The sequence below is a fragment of the Aegilops tauschii genome, chromosome 6, assembly GCF_002575655.3.
Source record: "Aegilops tauschii subsp. strangulata cultivar AL8/78 chromosome 6, Aet v6.0, whole genome shotgun sequence".
Taxonomy (NCBI): domain Eukaryota; kingdom Viridiplantae; phylum Streptophyta; class Magnoliopsida; order Poales; family Poaceae; genus Aegilops; species Aegilops tauschii.
Window position 1 is genome coordinate 76,096,090 of NC_053040.3, and position 13,805 is coordinate 76,109,894.

The window sequence follows — 13,805 nt, forward strand, 5'->3', positions numbered from 1 at the left end:
TGCTGTTTATCGCAGATTAGTGTCATTCTTGTTTTGCTTGCCATTTGCAAACCGTGCATCCGATTCCGGTGATCTATATCGATTTCGACCGAAATCATCTCATCTTTCCAGTGGAATTCTTGGTTTGCCAAGTTACTGCCATGTTCATCATTTTCCTTCCGGAGCACACATATGCATCGCATATCATATCCTGCATATCATACATGTTTTGCATCATGTTGCTTGCCCTTTTCTCGTTGTTGATTGTGGTTCCATTTGTTTGTGTTATTGTCTTGGGTAGAGCCGGGAGACGAGTTCGTGAACGAGGAACCTGTCGAGTACGCTTACGAGGATCAAGATTTCGACAACTCTGAGAACCTTGCAGGCAAGATGACCACCCCTCGAAATCACTTCTATCTTTTCTATGCTAGTTGTTCGCTCTATTGCCATGCTCCGCTACCTATCACTTGCTATTTCATGTCTCCCATTTTAGCCATGTCAGCCCCTAACCATCCTTTCCTAGCAAACCATTGTTTTGGCTAAGTTACCCCTTTTGCTCAGCCCTTCTTATAGCGTTGCTAGTTGCAGGTGAAGTTGAAGTTTGTTCCATGTCGGAACATGGATATGTTGGGATATCACAATATCTCTTATTTAATTAATGCATCTATATATTTGGTAAAGGGTGGAAGGCTCGGCCTTATGCCTGGTTTTTTGTTCCACTCTTGCCGCCCTAGTTACTGTTATACCGGGATTATGTTCCTTGAGTTTGCGTTCCTCACGCGGTCGGGTGATTTATGGGACCCCCTTGACAGTTCGCCTTGAATAAAACTCCTCCAGCTAGGCCCAACCTTGGTTTTACCATTTTCTACCTAAGCCTTTTCCCTCGGGTTTTCGCGAGCCCGAGGGCATCTTATTTTAACCCCCCCCCCCCGGGCCAGTGCTCCTTCGAGTGTTGGTCCGAACCGAGCAGCCTGCGGGGCCACCTCGGGGAAACTCGAGGTCTGGTTTTACTCGTAGCTTGACTTATCCGGTGTGCCCTGAGAACGAGATATGCGCAGCTCCTATCGGGATTTGTCGGCACATTCGGGCGGCTTTGCTGGTCTTGTTTTACCATTGTCAAAATGTCTTGTAAACCGGGATTCCAAGACTGATCGGGTCTTTCCGGGAGAAGGTTTATCCTTCGTTGACCGTGAGAGCTTATGATGGGCTAAGTTGGGACACCCCTGCAGGGTATTATCTTTCGAAAGCCGTGCCCGCGGTTATGAGGCAGATGGGAATTTCTTAATGTCCGGTTGTAGATAACTTGTCACTTGACCCAATTAAAATACATCAACTGCGTGTGTAGCCGTGATGGTCTCTTCTCGGCGGAGTCCAGGAAGTGAACACGGTCTGAGTTATGTATGACGTAAGTAGGTGTTCAGGATCACTTCTTGGTCATTGCTAGATGACGTCCGTTCCTTGCTTCTCTTCTCGCTCTCATTTGCGCAAGTTAGCCACCATATATGCTTTTGCCGCTGCAGCTCCACCTCATTACACCATCTTTTCCTACAAGCTTAAATAGTCTTGATCTCGCGGGTGTGAGATTGCTGAGACCCCGTGACTCACAGATTCTACCAAAACAGTTGCAGGTGCCGACGATGCCAGTGTAGATGATGGCGTCGATCTCAAGTGGGAGTTCGACGAGGAACGTGGCCGTTACTATGTGTCTTTTCCTGATGATCAGTAGTGGAGCCCAGTTGGGACGATCTGGGATCTAGCATTTGGGGTTGTCTTATTTTCATCTGTATTTTGGCCGTAGTCGGTCTATATGATTGTATTTTGGATGATGTATGATATTTATTTATGTATTGTGTGAAGTGGCGATTGTAAGCCAACTCTTTATCCCATTCTTGTTCATTACATGGGATTGTGTGAAGATGACCCTTCTTGCGACAAAACCACTATGCGGTTATGCCTCTAAGTCGTGCCTCGACACGTGGGAGATATAGCCGCATCGTGGGCGTTACACTATGTGTTTGATCTCTCTCTCTCTCTCTCGTGTTCTTGAGGTGGTACGATCTTGATGTATCGCGAGCTTTGCTATTATAGTTGGATCTTATGATGTTTCTCCCCCTCTACTCTCTTGTAATGGATTGAGTTTTCCCTTTGAAGTTATCTTATCGGATTGAGTCTTTAAGGATTTGAGAACACTTGATTTATGTCTTGGATGTGCTTATCTGTGGTGACAATGGGATATCACGTGATCTACTTGATGTATGTTTTGGTGATCAACTTGTGGGTTCCGTGACCTCGTGAACTTATGGATAGGGGTTGGCACACCTTTTCGTCTTGACTCTCCGATAGAAACTTTGGGGCACTCTTTGAAGTACTTTGTGTTGGTTTGAATAGATGAATCTGAGATTGTGTGATGCATATCGTATAATCATACCCATGGATACTTGAGGTATGGTGACATTGGAGTATCTAGGTGACATTAGGGTTTTGGTTGATTTGTGTCTTAAGGTGTTATTCTAGTACGAACTCTATGATAGATCGAACGGAAAGAATAGCTTCGTGTTATTTTACTACGGACTCTTGAATAGATCGATCAGAAAGGATAACTTTGAGGTGGTTTCGTACCCTACCATAATCTATTCGTTTGTTCTCCGCTATTAGTGACTTTGGAGTGACTCTTTGTTGCATGTTGAGGGATAGTTATATGATCCAATTATGTTATTATTGTTGAGAGAACTTGCACTAGTGAAAGTATGAACCCTAGGCCTTGTTTCCTAGCATTGCAATACCGTTTACGCTCACTTTTACCACTTGCTACCTTGCTGTTTCTATATTTTCATATTACAAAAACCTATATCTACCATCCATATTGCACTTGTATCACCATCTCTTCGTCGAACTAGTGTACCTATACAATTTACCATTGTATTGGGTGTGTTGGGGACACAAGAGACTCTTTGTTATTTGGTTGTAGGGTTGTTTGAGAGAGACCATCTTCATCCTACGCCTCCCACGGATTGATAAACCTTAGGTCATCCACTTGAGGGAAATTTGCTACTGTCCTACAAACCTCTGCACTTGGAGGCCCAACAACGTCTACAAGAAGAAGGTTGTGTAGTAGAAATCAAGGTGTCGTACGTTCGGTACTTGGATCGATTGGATCGTTAAGATGTTCGACTACATCAACCGCGTTACTAAATGCTTCCGCTTTCGGTCTACGAGGGTACATGGACACACTCTCCCATCTCGTTGTTATGCTTCTCCTAGATAGATCTTGCGTGATCGTAGGAATTTTTTTGAATTACCACGTTCCCCAACAGTGGCATCCGAGCCAGGTCTATGCGTACATGTTATATGCATGAGTAGAACACAAAGAGTTGTGGGCGATAATAGTCATACTGCTTACCACCAACGTCTTACTTTGATTTGGCGGCATTGTTGGATGAAGCGGCTCGGACCGACATTACATGACCGCGTTCATGAGACTGGTTCTACCGACATGCTTCGCACACAGGTGGCTAGCGGGTGTCTGTTTCTCCAACTTTAGTTGAATCGAGTTTGACTATGGCCGGTCCTTCTTGAAGGTTAAAACAACACACTTGACGAAAAAATCGTTGTGGTTTTGATGCTTAGATAAGAACGGTTATTGCTAGAAGCCCGTAGCAGCACTACAAGAAATACGCTCAATTATGACTCCCCATTTTGGTCGTTAATTCGTCATTGCTTTCGTTTATTGACCTTTTTTGACCAAATTCAGAAGGTCAACAGTTGGCCGTCAAGAACAAGCAAACGTGACATTTTCTGGAATTTTTGTCATGGCTGCCCTTGACCAAAATTTTGGTCTTTAATTCTTTGACCAAAATTATGGTCATTACTAATAAGCCTAGACCACGTAGGATCTGACATGGCGATGTCCACATGGCAAAAATGATGACATGGACGCCATGTAGGATCAGTAGAAATCAGTTTCTTCAATGGGCCGAGCCCAATAATTAGCCCATTTTCACAATTACTTTTGGGCAACAACTATGAGCCAAGCCCATTAATTTAGTCCATTTTTAGATTTACTTTTGGGCCACAACCATGGGCCTAGCTCAATAGATTAGCCTATTTAATGTTTGTTCTTGGGCTGAGGCAATGTACAACCGATTTATTAATTGAGCCAGCCCTTTTCTCTAAACGGTCCAGCCCACTCACACAATTTAGTAGTTTTGGTCCAGCCCTTATTCAAGGGAGATCAACATTTCATTGGACAATTTGGTGGTCAACCAAAAGCACAGGATAATATAATGGTAATAATAATATAATTCTCAAAATAACACAACAGTATCATTACACCACAGTATCATTACACCACAGGATCACAAAATAACACAGCAGAATGAACAAACAGCACATCGTTTCATCAAATTTGTCCCAGCAGTATCATTACACCACATGTTTATAAGATAGTACCAACCAGAATAACACAACCAATAACCTAGTATCTTGTACATGAGCATCCAGAGCAGATGCAGATCTATTGAATATCTTCTTGGAGCTTGACTCAAGGTCACATTTCAAAGGAATGTGCTGGAGGGACATTCTTTAGTGAGAATGTTAGCAACATTTAATGCTTGCAAGAACATACAGAAGCAGATATACTTCCCAATGATATTTACAAGACCAATATATTTCTTACCAAGGTGCATACAGATGTAATAAAGGATGAGGGCACTCTTAAGTTTGAAACATTTCAAAGTTAAGAAATGAGAACAGACAGCAGAGCATCAGGTTTGCAAGCTAAAGCAGGACACAGAGTAACTTCTGTGAGACTGAAATTCTAGAATACCAGGATATAATAGATTTACTTTCTTTTTTAGCTACTGAAAAAACAAACAGTTTACTGAGATAGGACAGTGGCAGAAATACTAATCAAGTTACTCAATAATAAGGCATCTAAGAAGGATCTGATGAATATTGCATGAAACACCAGCAATGTGAAACTGGAACAACAGGAAGAACAAAAAACAGAGTAAAAAAGTTTAAGAAAGGGAAAATGGACACCTTTGTCGCATCAGGGTCAGTATATTTCCTTGGAAATATCATCATAACCCTGCAAAGAACAATGTGCATCAGACAAGAACCACAAGAGTAAAGCATCAAGACAAACTGAATATGGTGTCCACTTTATGCTACAACATCATCATCAGGATTAGAACAACATATGGATACTCAGTGCTGGATGAGACCATATAAAATACCACTACAAGAAAATAGGCCGCCGCACGCCGCGGTGCACCAGCATACTTGATCCGGCCTTGATGTTCATGAGCATGTCGGCCTCCCACTCCGCGGTGGGCAGCTCAAAGCTGAACCAAACCAGCCAGGTCACAATGGTTAAGTGACGCTGGACCAGACCGCTGACGAGCGGCAGCAGCCTAAGGTGAACCGCACCTCATGCACTTATGCACCTCACATATTTGAAGTTTGCATATTAGAAAAGGAAGGAGGATATCAAGCTACCATGTAAAAAACACTAGATCAATTGTAGATTAAAAAATTGACAACAACCCATATTTATTTACACGAGACATGTCATATGATTGCATACCAGAAATGACATCAAGGAACTGGTAATACTCTGCTAAATTGGCTATTAAGCAAGTTCAGGTTTCTGAAGGATGAGAAATCTGCTCCTAAAATAACAGTGCTATGTGCAGACTTGAAGAATGGCATGACAGGTTATTTACTACTACATAAGTATGATTGCACCTAAGCAAAAATACCATTCTGCTACCACAACCATCCTTTATTCTCCTTTTCCCTTTATTCTCAAGTAGTTATATTTATTTTCTCGGTATGATTAGTAAACTGATTAAAAGAAATAAAGCATGAATGCCAACACAATTGGAGTGAACTTAGGAAAAAAATATTGCAACCATGAGAGAATTGTGTCCAGTGAATATTAAGATCAAATATCAAGTAAATATAAGGAATATCCCTGTGAACCATTGCCGGCCAATTATAGCTACATAATTATCTATTGGTTCCATCTAATTTGCTCCACAACAGCTCTAGCAAAGGGCTGATGTGACTGAACAAACAGTTCTGCATAATAATAAAAATGATATAGGATACTCCATTTGAACTACAAAAAACATGTAGGTTTACTTGTAGATATATCTGCCATGTAAGTAGAAAGAAGTGATAGATTCCTGTAGATATAGAAGGTGGTCGCGAGATGGATAAGTCATAAAACAGCCTTTCACATGTTAGGAATTGTATCTGTCTCTTGCAGTTTGTTCATATGCAGGTAAGGCTATTAAGAATCCCACAGCAGGGTGTAGGGAAAAAAAGGTATCCTCAATGTCTATTTTTTAAAACAGCAAGGGCGGTATATACATGGTAACATATATTGCATCAGCCCTTGGTTGGTTGCTGGGTGCAAACTACTATGGGATGCATCACAACACACAGAAGTAATTACTTTTTTAAACAGAAAAGTAATTCGACATGGTGCACCAATGAACACATATACTCAATATGTATTCTATTGATTTAAATAGACATTGATTAAAAGCTGCATATACCCTTTTTTCACTACAAACAGAAGTTCTATGGAATCTAAAAATTTGAGCACCTATATAGACAGTGAGCAACTAAAAGATTTATCATATAATATATGATAGGATGTATGCATGATAAGAAATGGATTGACGAAAAAAAAGCTTGTTCATGCACACAATGGAAATCTTCTCACTGTCCAATAGTTATGTATATAAATGGCAGGAAAAAAATGTGTGAGCGTTCATGCATACAGTGGAACAGATTATGAAGTAACCAATTAAACATTAGTTCCTGATTATCCACATATGCATAGGAGCTCACCACGTGTGGGGGTAGGGGATGGGAGGAGGACATCCTACAGTAGCAGTTTCTCCTCATCAGAGCAGCACCTGCACAAAACAGAGCCTTCAACTTGTCTAGATCCGGAAGAGAAACAGAAAAATTAAAAAGGCAGAACAAGAAAGGAGAACCTTACATGGCATCCTGTACTAGGAGCAGCTCCTCTCTCCAGCCATGGCCTTGAATTCCTTTCCTCGACACAATACAAGAACGCATCAAGAGGAGAAGAAGAGAAGTCGTAGAAGGAGACAGCGGGAGGAGCGATTCATACTCTCTAGGGCTCCGAGCGCTGAGAGGGAGGCTCCATGAGTGATGCGGGAGAAGGAGCTCCGTCTCCATGGTCTGGTGGTGGAGCTGCGTCGTTCATGGCATCGGGACATGGGAGGAAGAAGCCTTCCCATCCATGGCGTCCCGGTGCTCGAGCGGCTACGGTGCGCTAGATCTGCGAGGGAGACGAGATGATGTGAGGAAGAGACAGAGGAATGTGACGATGAGGAGTGGAGGGACTCACCTAAGTCACCGGAGCAACGCCGGAGCCACGCTGGCGACATGCTGGCCCAAACCCTAGCTGCTGGGCAGGGTCACACTTGGCCACTGAGGACACGCGCGCCGGATCTGGCCCGATGGGAGGAAGGAGCATTGAGAGGGGGCACGGTGGTGTGCTGGGCACGCCGGAGGACGCTGGAATCGGGCGGGATCGGGCGCCGTCGGTGGTGGTGGTGGTGGCGGCGGCGAGAAGTGGTGCGGGGGAGAGGGAGAGACGAGTGAGAGAGGAGGGATGGGGTGGGTGGGTGGGATTTCGCGTTCGCGGGCTAGGTCTTATTGTTCGCGGGCTGTGAGAATGAAAACCAAACGAAATCGTTCGCGGGCTCCAAACCTCCGGGCGCCAAAGTGTGAGTCTGACTTTGCCTCACTTTTGTCTAAAAAAAGACTTTGCCTCACTTCACTCTCAAAAAAAAGACTTTACCTCACTTTTATTTATTTATTATTATCATTTCTTTCTTTCTTTTCTTTTCCTCAAAAAATTACTATTCCCAACTATACTTCAAACAAAAAAGAAACAACTTTTCCCAACACATCAAAAGGGAAAAAGGAACTTAATTCTCGTCTCCATAGATAAACTTCTCTTCGCGGGCACACATGGACGGCTCCCTCTCATCGCTCCCGGCCCGCACGGACCATCTCTCCGGCTTACCCCGCACCCTCGACGATAGCATGTGTGCCGTCCTTCACCATTGAATGGCGGCATGCACGGTCGAGATCGGACCACTCACCCCTGCTACTATTACTTCAGTAGCCACTCGATGATGATCCCGGGTGGCAGCACGTTGTTGCAACCCATTACATGTTTGTGACGTATGTTGTTCTCTCTACGGCAGCACACACAACGTCCCTCACAATCAGATGTCCAACAAACAGGGACACGACCCTCCATGGCACTACAGGGGTCCCGAACCATCAGAAGCCTGCCACCATGGCTCCCTTGTGCCCAAAATGAGTTTTTTTTTGTGAAGAATGTACCATATATTTGTTGCAAAATTGGACCAAATCATTTTTCTAAAATATTAGGCTATATTTAATGCATAATTGACCAAATAGTTGGGTGTCAGAAGTTTTGATCTACCTCTCGTAAAAAAGACAAATTTCCGCTGATTCATCTGAAAGCAGATCAAATTTGAACTGCAGCTGTCGCATACTTTGCTTTTTATTTTTTTCCGCCGATTCCCGTCGTTTTGACCGCATTTTGAAACGGACATAAAAAATTCAAAAAAAATAAAAAAAATGGAAAACCTTCGCATTGTGTCATTATATGTGGCCAAGTTATCAGGAAAAATAACAAGCTTGTAATACGATAATTATTTTTTAAAAGTGTTCTCAGAAACGAGCTATCATGTGTGGAGATCAATGGCTTTCAAGCCAAATGATCAATCTTATGGCCACATTCATGGCATGGTTTGTTCAAATGATCTCATATTGTGCACAAGGGTGCATATTGGAATGGCAAACAATGTTACCTAAGGAAGTTTTCATTTTCTTTGGACGAAAAAATCATTTTCCATTTTCCGAGTGCCCAAAATGAGTTTTTTTGTGAAGGGCCTACCATATATCTGTTGAAAATTTGGACCAAATTAATTTTATAAAATACTAGGCCATATTTAATACACAATTGACAAAATGATTGGGTGTCCAAAGCTTTTGATCCACCTCTAGTGAAAAAGACAAATTTCCGCCGATTCAACAGGAAGCGGGTCAGATTTGAACTGCAGTTGCCTCATAGTTTGCTTTTTATTCTTTCCAAAAATCATTTCTAGTTACATAAGTATCTATTTAATCATAAATACATGGTTTGGTGGCGATACATCGAGGTTTGGACGGTGGCCGAGTGCCCCAACTCTAGAAAACGTAAACTCGCACGCCCGCGCGTGGTCACCGCGTGACCGTGGCGTTGCCTTGTGTTCTGGGCAGCCTAGGCATGTCTAGTGGGTTGGTCACTCCCCAGGTAGGTTCTAGGAAGAAAATTACAATATAAGATTCTCACGAGGAGACCAAACTATGCTCAAACATGAATTAGCAGCCAAGTGTTTGAATAGCGGTACGGGAAATGTGCATGGCCAATGGGCATGAGTTTTGGCTGAGGATGATCATCTACTAAGAAGATTGTCTTCACAAATTTTCAGCTCAAAAGGAGGAGCCTAGGTGGTACTTGCTTTGCAAAGTACCACACTGGACGGTCATACCCCTCATTTGAACGCATTTTGAAATTGGCATAAGAAAATAAAAAACAGAAATATGTAAAATATTTGCATTGTGTCATTATATGTGACCTAGTTTTCTTCCTATATTTTCCGTATACGTCCAGAACATTTTTCTTTCTTTCTGTTGGTTTTCATTCTACATTTTTCATATACGTCAAGAACATTTTTAATGCATGTTTAATATCTTACAAATACTTGTTTAACATTTTTTTCAAATGCTTGCTTTAACATTTTCTAAATACAAGATTTACTTTGTTTACAGACATTGTATATTTTCTGTATACATTTTTCTTATACATGAGACACAAAAAAAATTTATACACAATTAACAATTTCAAGTGCTTGGTTAGAACTTTTTGAATACATAGTCAACATTTTTATATACAACATTTAAATATTTTTTAAATACAAGATTAATATTTTTAATAAATGGTTTATTTACACATTTTAACATTTTCAAATGCTTGATTTACATTTTTTATATAATTTTTTAATATTTTTTAAATGCTCAATTAACATTTTTAAATACATGATCAACTTTTTCCACATACATTGTATATTTTTTGTACATATGGTAATCATTTTCTTTATACACATGTAAGATTTTCAAATGCTTGGTTAAGATTTTTTCAAACGTTTTATGTGAAGTTTGTTTTTCAATATATATATAGAATAATTGGAAGTATAAATAATAAAAAAATAAAAAAAGAATGAACGAACAAAAAACAGACCAAAAAAGAGCCGCGGCCCAGTAGTTGGCCCACTCGGCGGACAAAAAATATAAAAGAAAAAAAGGTGCCCTTGTCCCACCAAGGCCCAAGCCCACTCGACACTACCCATTAAATAGGTTACGGGCGAGAATGTACCAGTGTCTTTGTTATGATGTGGTGGTTTGTCTTCTTAGGGGAACTCGACTAGTAGCTAGTTCGAATCACGTGGTGTGGTTTTTTTTTGCTTTATTCACCTTTGTGGGACGGGTCCTTTTTTTCTTTGGGAGTGGCTTTTTGGCGTGGTGGCCTTTCTTTTTTGCTTTATTCACCTTTGTGGGACAGGTCCTTTTTTTTCTTTGTGAGTGGTGTTTTGGATCTTAGATGTAGATACACCTATTATGAAATATGTATAGAAAAAATCCCGTGTGTACATCTGGACATCCTGTGTCCGCACACAAAATTTCGGTGAACAAGGGCATTTTTGTTGCATGTGTAAAAAAGATTAAAAATGGCTTGTGAATAGCTGTAATAAAGCATAGAAAATTGTCTTTTTTACACAAGCCACAAAAAATGTCATTTTTCATCGAAACTTGGTGCACACACATATAGTGTCCGGATTTACACGCGATAATTTTTCTCGGTTTTTTTTACTTTTTAAAATATGTATTTAGACAATGGGTGCATATACACCTATGAGCCAAAGTGAATTTTTGCCTTTTTCTGCTTTATTCACCATTGTGGGACGGGTCCCACATGTCATTTGTACTGTGTTTGTTGGCCCCGTGTGTAAATGTAGACCCAGTTTAGTCAACAAGTCAATCTATGGACGGACTGACGCTACAACCGACACATAAGCCAAAATGACACGACACATAGGTAAAATTGATGATGTGGACGTCCAGTCATCCATGTTACAACACCATGACCATCTGGATTGGTCGTAATCAGCTAGAAATAAGGCTGTCGACCACTGTTGTCTGCTTATGACCATTTTCTGTAAGGCAATTATGACCTTTTTGACCAAAATAGTCACTATGGTTTATGGTTTCGACTCTCCTAAACAGGCCACGACCAATTGGATCGACATGGTCATAGATTTATGACGATTTCTTCCACAGTCACTGCCAGAAGGTCACAATTGAGCATATTTCTTGTAGTGCAGCCACGTAAAACTTGCAACAACAAAGTAGAGGACGTCGAACTTGTTTTTGCAGGGCGTATTATGATGTGATATGGTCAAGACGTGATGAGATATCAATTGTTGTATGAGATGATCATGTTTTGTAACCGTTATCGGCAACTGGCAGGAGCCTTATGGTTATCGCTTTATTGTATGAAATGCAATCGCCATGTAATTGCTTTACTTTATCACTAAGAGGTAGCGGTAGTCGTAGAAGCAATAGTTGGCGAGAAGACAACGATGCTACGATGGAGATCAAGGTGTCAAGCCAGTGATGATGGAGATTATGACGGTGCTTTGGAGATGGAGATCAAAGGCATGATACGTCCATTTTGCGTCATGCTTTTATATCGATATTTATTGCATTATGGGCTGTTATTACACATTATGTCACAATACTTATGCCTATTATCTCTTATTTTACAAGGTTTACACGAAGAGGGAGAATGCCGGCAGCTGGAATTCTGGGCAGGAAAAGGAGCAAATATTAGAGACCTATTCTGCACAACTCCAAAAGTCCTGAAACTCCACGGAAGTCAGTTTTGGAATATATAACAAATATTGGGCGAAGAAAGCACCAGAGGGGGGCCACCCACCGTCCACAAGGGTGGGGGCGCGCCCTACCCCCCTGGGTGCGCCCCCTGCCTCGTGGGCCCCCTGGCAGGCCTCCGGTGCCCATCTTTTGCAATATGAAGTCTTTCGCCCTGGAAAAAATCAGAAGGAAGCTTTTGGGACGAAGCGCCGCCGTCTCGAGGCAGAACCTGGCGAAACCAATCTAGGGCTCCGGCGGAGCTGTTCTGCCTGGGAAACATCCCTCCGGGAGGGGGAAATCAGCACCATCGTCATCACCATCGATCCTCTCATTGGGAGGGGGTCAATCTCCATCAACATTTTCACCAGCACCATCTCATCTCAAACCCTAGTTCATATCTTGTATCCAATCTTTGTCTCAAAACCTCAGATTGGTACCTGTGGGTTGCTAGTAGTGTTGATTACTCCTTGTAGTTGATGCTAGTTGGTTTATTCGGTGGAAGATCATATGTTCAGATCCTTTATGCATATTAATACCCCTCTGATTATGAACATGAATATGATTTGTGAGTAGTTACGTTTGTTCCTGAGGACATGGGAGAAGTCTTGCTATAAGTAGTCATGTGAATTTGGTATTCGTTCGATATTTTGATGAGATGTATGTTTTCTTTCCTCTAGTGGTGTTATGTGAACATAGACTACATGACACTTCACCATTGTTTGGGCCTAGGGGAAGGCATTGGGAAGTAATAAGTAGATGATGGGTTGCTAGAGTGAGAGAATCTTAAACCCTAGTTTATGCATTGCTTCGTAAGGGGCTGATTTGGATCCACATGTTTCATGCTATGGTTAGGTTTACCTTAATACTTCTTCTGTAGTTGCGGATGCTTGCAAGAGGGGTTAATCATAAGTGGGATGCTTGTCCAAGGAAGGGTAGTACCCAAGCACCGGTCCACCCACATATCAAATTATCAAAGTAACGAACGCGAATCATATGAACATGATGAAAACTAGCTTGACGATAATTCCCATGTGTCCTCGGGAGCGTTTTCCTTTATATAAGAGTTTGTCCAGGCTTGTCCTTTGCTACAAAAAGGATTGGGCCACCTTGCTGCACCTTGTTTACTTCTGTTACTTGTTACCCGTTACAAATTACCTTATCACAAAACTATCTGTTACCGATAATTTCAGTGCTTGCAGAGAATACCTTACTGAAAACCGCTTGTCATTTCCTTCTGCTCCTCGTTGGGTTTGACACTCTTACTTATCAAAAGGAGTACGATAGATCCCCTATACTTGTGGGTCATCAAGGCACAAGATGATGATGGCCATATCATGTCACATATTTTAATTGCATGTGATGTTTATCCTTTATGCATCTTATTTTGCTTAGTACGGCGGTAGCATTATAAGATGATCCCTCACTAAATTTCAAGGTATAAGTGTTCTCCCTGAGTATGCACCGTTGCTACAGTTCATCGTGCCGAGACACCACGTGATGATCGGGTGTGATAAGCTCTACGTTCACATACAACGGGTGCAAGCCAGTTTTGCATGTCCAGACTATGATAGATCCCCTATACTTATCGAAAGGACTACGATAGATCCCCTATACTTGTGGGTCATCAAGACTCTTTTCTGGCGCCGTTGCCGGGGAGTGAGGCGCCTTTGGTAAGTGGAATTTGGTAAGGAAAAATTTATATAGTGTGCTGGAATTTACTGTCACTTGTTACTATGGAAAATAATCCTTTGAGGGGCTTGTTCGGG

At 41.7% G+C, this 13,805-nt stretch overlaps 1 long non-coding RNA gene across 2 annotated transcripts; it reads right to left on the minus strand.

The window, feature by feature from the left end:
• Window positions 1-4,305: 4,305 nt before the first annotated feature.
• LOC120967377 (uncharacterized) lies at window positions 4,306-7,610 on the minus strand. 2 transcript variants are annotated; one of them, XR_006665043.2, is made up of 5 exons: window positions 7,373-7,610; window positions 7,133-7,303; window positions 6,998-7,049; window positions 6,844-6,911; window positions 4,306-5,068 (listed from the first exon to the last, which is right to left on the minus strand). It is a non-coding gene; the product is annotated as an uncharacterized lncRNA (long non-coding RNA). The 2 variants fall into 2 exon arrangements; XR_006665042.2 differs by having other exon boundaries at window positions 4,306-6,911.
• Between the last annotated feature and the right edge of the window lie 6,195 nt (window positions 7,611-13,805).